Source organism: Myotis nattereri, assembly GCF_964212035.1.
Source record: "Myotis nattereri genome assembly, chromosome: 3".
In the NCBI taxonomy this organism is placed as follows: domain Eukaryota; kingdom Metazoa; phylum Chordata; class Mammalia; order Chiroptera; family Vespertilionidae; genus Myotis; species Myotis nattereri.
In genome coordinates this window covers 117,887,127-117,892,890 of record NC_138077.1, presented here as the reverse complement: position 1 = coordinate 117,892,890, position 5,764 = coordinate 117,887,127, and the positions used below count along the sequence as shown (strand labels likewise).

At 52.4% G+C, this 5,764-nt stretch overlaps 1 pseudogene across 1 annotated transcript; it reads right to left on the bottom strand.

The window, feature by feature from the left end:
* Positions 1-346: 346 nt before the first annotated feature.
* LOC308515460 (protein PIMREG-like) lies at positions 347-4,033 on the bottom strand (annotated as a pseudogene). Its single transcript has 2 exons — positions 3,980-4,033; positions 347-1,024 (listed from the first exon to the last, which is right to left on the bottom strand). The product of its transcript is annotated as a protein PIMREG-like (transcript).
* Positions 4,034-5,764: the final 1,731 nt, after the last annotated feature.

Here is a 5,764-nt window from a genome sequence, read left to right as displayed (position 1 = left end):
GAGGCACAGATCCCAGGTTTGGGGGCATGGCGGTCAAATATGGCTCACTTCCTGTGGGACAGAGCTCCCTTCGTGCCCCTCACTGCGCTCCAGACAGGGGGAGCGAGGACACCAGAGCCTTTCCCCAGAAGCCGAGAAGCTGAAAGGTGGTGGGTCAGTGCAGTCAGCAGCTCAGGTCCAAGCTGGTAGGAAGATGGCAGGCTTCCCACCCTGCTGGGCATCAGCCGTGTGGGTGTCTCCAAATACACACATGAAGGAGGAGGAGAGGAGGAAGAAGAGGATGCTGGGACAGGTGCTCAGGATGGAAGACGCTTGGGAGGAGAGCGTGACCTGAAGGGCACTGTCCTCAGCCTTGAAGGAGATAAACAGTCATGTTAGCACTCTCATCAGCTGCATGGCCCCCTTCCGTTCTTGGGACAGTTTCTGGAGACACTGGATTCCTGCCCCCACAGGCTCTAGGTCACTGTCAGATTCACTGGGGAGCAGAGGGGCTCTGTAGAGAAGTAGGGGCCCCGGAAGGCGGCCTCCCTCCTGGACCTCCACAAGGGGCCATGTGGAGTGGTGGTGACGCTCTCTCTCCCAGGGGCCCAGAGTTGAGCCGGCAGGGGCGGTTCCAGAAAGTCAGGTGCTCCTCTGGCTCAGGCTGCGAGCTGGGGGGCTACTGCCCCTCTATGTCTCTCTCTTCCTCCTCCTGGCTTTCACCTGGGTTTCCACCTGCCACTTGGTGCCACTTTGGCAGGACTCCTGGATTCTCTGGGACCCAAGGTGTTCTTATCTGAGCCAGCTGCAGCCTGGAGGCTCTGCTGCCCGGGCTCTGGGGTTTCTAGGTGTTTCCAGGAGGGGCCTAGGTTGAGGCTGACTGCTCTCAGGGGCAGCCTCCTTTGGAGCTGTCTCCAGATGAAGGCCAGGGCAATGTTGGAGGTCTCCAGATGGCCAACTGCAGGCTGCAGCACCTCCTTCTCCTCCAGCTGCTCCTGGTCTGGAGAGATCACCTGTGCATGGAGGTGCTCACCCCGGGCACCTCCTTGGTTCAGTTCATTCCTAGGTATCATTGTTTTGCTGCAATAGTAAATAGGATTTTTTTTTAAGTTTCTTTTTCTGAGAGTTCATTGTATAAAAATGTCATTGATTTTTGGATGCTAATTTTGTATCCTGCTACTTTACTGAATTCATTTATTAGTTCTAGCAGTTTTTTGGCAGAATCTTTAGGGTTTTCTATGTACAATATCATGTCATCTGTGAATAATGACAGTTTTACTTCTTCCTTTCCAATTTGGATGCCTTTTTTTCTTCTTCTTCTTGTCTGACTGCAGGGCCTAGGACTTCCAGTACTATGTTGAATAAGAATGGTGAAGCCCTAGCCAGTTTAGCTCAGTGAATAGAGTGTTGGCCTGCAGACTGAAGAGTCCCGGGTTAGATTTCAGTCAAGGACACATGCCCAGGTTGCAAGCTCGATCCTCAGTACAGGTTGTGCAGGAGGTAGCCAATCAATTATTCTCTCTCATCATTGATGTTTCTATCTCTCCCCCGCAACCCCCTTTCTCTCTGAAATAAATTTTTTAAAAAAGAGTGGTGAAAGCCGACATCCCTGTCTTGTTCCTGTTCTTAAGAGAAACATTGTTAGTTTTTTGTCCATTGAGTATCATGTTGGCTGCAGGTTTGTCATATATGCCCTTTATTATGTGGAGGTATATTCCCTCTATTCCCACTTTGCTGAGAGTTTTTGTTTTGTTGTGTTTTTTTTTTAATAAAAAATGAGTGCTAGGAGAAACCAAGATGGCGGCACAGGTAAACACCGGAAATTGCTGCCTCACACAACCAATTCAAAAATACAACTAAAAGACAAAATGGACATCATCCAGAACCACAGGAAGGCTGGCTGAGTGGAAATTCTACTAGAAGGAAAGAGAAAAGTACTAGAAGGAAAGAGAAAAGCACACTGAGACTCAGAGGAGGTGCGGAAGTAAAGTACAGAGGTATGGAGGCGCACGTGGAAAGGGCTGGCAACTGAGGACACAGTTGTCTTTTTCAATCAGGAGGGAGTCTCAAGCTCCTGACTGCTCTGAACTCCAGTTCGGGCGAGTCTTTGGGGACCCAGACTCATACGGGGAGAAACTGGACTGTCTGGCATCAGTTGGAACTTGAGGGCAGCTTTCTCTCAGAGGTGCTTGCAGTGATTACCGGGACACTGAGACCCAGGGCCTCTTAGGGTAGGGCTGAGGATCAGCCATAGCTGTCTGCTTCGCCCTGTTGATCCCCTGAGACCCTGCCCCACCCAAGCTGTGGGCAGAGGCTTTTGCATATGAAAGGCCTAGACCTTTGCAATCTGAAAATTACCTAACAAACTGCAGCTGGGTCAGAGAGACCCAGAACTTCCAAAAGAAGGCACAAGGCCCCATAGCAGCTTGCATTGCTTCACAGCTGGGCCTCATCTGGGCACCTCATCTTGGTTTCTTCTGAGTGCTAGATTTCTAAGTGTTCTCCTTTGGTGAGGGGGATAGCATTGTAGTATAGTTTGATATTCAGTATTGTGATCCCTCCAACTTTGTTCTTCTTCCCCAAGATTGCTGCAGCCATTCAGGGTGGAGGGACTAGCATTACCTTCAGAGGCTGTTCAGTTCAGGTTTTGGAGACTTAGAAGTTGGAGAGTGACAGTCTTCCTCCTAAGTGAGTGTTTCATTTTCCAGAGACTTTTCACTCTCTCTCCTTCCTGCATTTTTGCCAGATATGACTGAGGTCCAGTCTGTGGTGACTCACTTCCTGTTTTCTATCATCCAGTTGGTTCCTGAGTTCCTTCACTTTGCCAGCGTGGGTGTCTCTCTGAGGCTGATGTTCTAGTTTGACGCATCCAGCTCATACTGCACTGTCTCCTGTCCTTCCATAGCTGCTCCTCTGCTTCTTGTTCTCTAGTAGCTGTGTCAACAGGCTTTGTCCCTCCACAGAGAGAGGCTGACTGATGGATTGTGAGGTGCTAGCAGAAGAATCATCTTCCTTATGAATACTCTGAGGCCTTGGAGTCAGTTTGGGTCTTTGGGATGAACCTCTGTCACATCTATAATCATCTCTGTTTGTCATATCTCTGTTTGTCTTCATAGCGTTCCCCGCTCCTCTGTAGTCACCATCCCTACAGTGCCCCCTACCAAATGCTCCTCTGCCACTGTCTGTCCTAGAATCATAGCCTCTGTCATAGTCTCTGCTGCCTCAGTTGTCATAGTGATCTCAGCCCCCATGTCAACCCACATCCTTGTGTGGGCTGTCATGATACTCATCTCAATACCCATCATGATGTGGGTCTGGATCATAATGATCTCAACACTTGTCTCCAAAGATATCAAACTTCTTCTGGGTGGATGGTCATAAAAGCTGTCTGGGGCAGCATGGGCCCTCCAATCACTATCTGTTTCATCAGAATCCTGATTTCTATCTCAGCCAAAAGAACCATCATTTCTGTCTTTGATCAGCAATGTCCACTCAAAATTCTCCTGTTACCTGGAGAGATTACCTAGAGATGTTCCACATCATATGTCAAGAGGGAAAAGCAAATTAAACCAACAATAAGATACCACTGCACCCCTATTAGAACAGCTAAAATCCAAAAACACTGACAACACCAAATGCTGACAAGGATGTGGAGCAACAGAAAACTCTCATTCGTTGCTGGTGGAAATGTGAAATGGTACAGCCACTTTAGAAGACAGTTTGCTGGTTTCTTACAAAACTCCAACATATGCTTACCAAAAGGCTCAGCAATTATGCTCCTTGATATTATCTAAAGCAGTTTTGAATGCATATGCAAAAATCTGTTTGTGGATGTTTACAATAGCTTTATTTCTAATTGTCAAAACTTGGAAGCAACCAAGATGTCCTGCAGTAGGTAAATAAATAGACTGTGGTCCATTCAGACAATGGACTATTTTTCAGTGCTAAAAGGACATGAACTAGGGAGAGAAAGCTGAGCATTGCTGTATGACGTCATTACCCAGCTCACACAGCAACTGTTTCCAGACTGTGCTGGGCTGTGCTGTGGCCCCATATTGCGCCATGGCAGCATTGGCTGAGATTTGGTGGGGTGTCACTCCGGGGTGGTGGCGGGGCTTGTGTCCCACTTGGGGGAAGCTGAGCATTGCTTTGTTGGCGTCAGGTCTGCATTGCACTTTCTGTATAAATGACCAGTGTGTGTCTTGGCAGCTCCTGCATTGAGTATCTGCCCCCTGGTGGTCAGTGCGCGTCATAGTGACAGGTCCATTGGGTGGAGGTACACTTAACATATTAGCCTCTTATATATATAAACTACAGGCCCTGTGCAGGGAATGCATGCATGGGAAGGGTCCCTAGGTCTGGCCAGCGATTAGGGCTGATCAGGGCCTTCTGGCTGTCGGCTGGGGCCTTCATTCTGTGCCACCCCCTGGTGGTCAGCACACATCACAGTGAGTGATCGAACTCCCAGTCTCCCAGTCAAACTCCCTAGGGACACTTTACATATTAGCCTCTTATATATATACTAGAGGCCTGGTGCACAAAAATTTGTGCACTCGGGGGGGAGGGGGTGTCCCTCAGCCTGGCCTGTGCCCTCTTGCAGTCTGGGACCCCTCGGGAGATAACGACCTGCTGGCTTAGGCCTGCTCCTGGGTGGCAGAGGGCAGGCCCAATCCCTAGGTGCAGCCCCTGGTTGGGCTCAGAGCAGGGTTGATTGGGGAGTTGGGGCGCCGCCCCTGTCATGCACAGAGCAGGGTGGATGGGGAGGTTGTGATGTCACCCTCAGTCACACTCAGGGTAGGGTCGATTTGGGGGTTGGGGCACCACCCCCTGTCACACTGAAGGCAGGGTCGATGGGGAGGTTGCAGCGCCACCCCCTGTCACGCACAGAGCAGGGTTAATCGGGGTTGGAGCGCTGCCCCCTGTCACTCACAGAGCAGGGCCCATCAGGGGGGTTGTGGAGCTCCCCCTGTCACGCACAGAGCAGGGCCCATCAGGGGGTTGAGGAGCTCCTCCCTGTCACTCACAGAGTAGGGCCAATAGGAGAGTTGGGGCACCGCCCCCTGCCACACACAGAGCAGGGTGGATCAGGGGGTTGGGGCGCCGCACCCTGTCACACTCAGGGCAGGGCCGATGGGGAGGTTATGGCTCTACCCCGTCACACCCAGAGTAGGGCCCGTGGAGGGCGATTGGGGCACCACCCTCTGACACCCACAGAGCAGGGCCGATTAGGGGGTTGGGGCGCTGCCACTGTCACACTCAGGGCAGGGCCGATGGGGAGGTTATGGCTCTACCCTGTCACACACAGAGCAGGGCCTGTGGCAGGGGGGTGGGGGTGGGGGTTGGGGCACAGCACCCTGTCACACTCAGGGCAGGGCCGATGGGGAGGTTATGGCTCTACCCCGTCACACCCAGAGTAGGGCCCGTGGAGGGCGATTGGGGCACCACCCTCTGACACCCACAGAGCAGGGCCGATTAGGGGGTTGGGGCGCTGCCACTGTCACACTCAGGGCAGGGCCGATGGGGAGGTTATGGCTCTACCCTGTCACACACAGAGCAGGGCCTGTGGCAGGGGGGTGGGGGTGGGGGTTGGGGCACAGCACCCTGTCACACACAGAGCCGCAGGGCAATCAGGGGGTTGGGGAGCTCCCCCCTATTAGGCACAGGGCAGGGCTGATCAGGGGGTTGGGGCGCCTTCCCCTGTCACGAACAGAGCAGGGCAGATAGGGAGGTTGTGGCCCCACACCCTGTCACACACGGAGCCGCAGGGCGATCAGGGGGTTTGGGC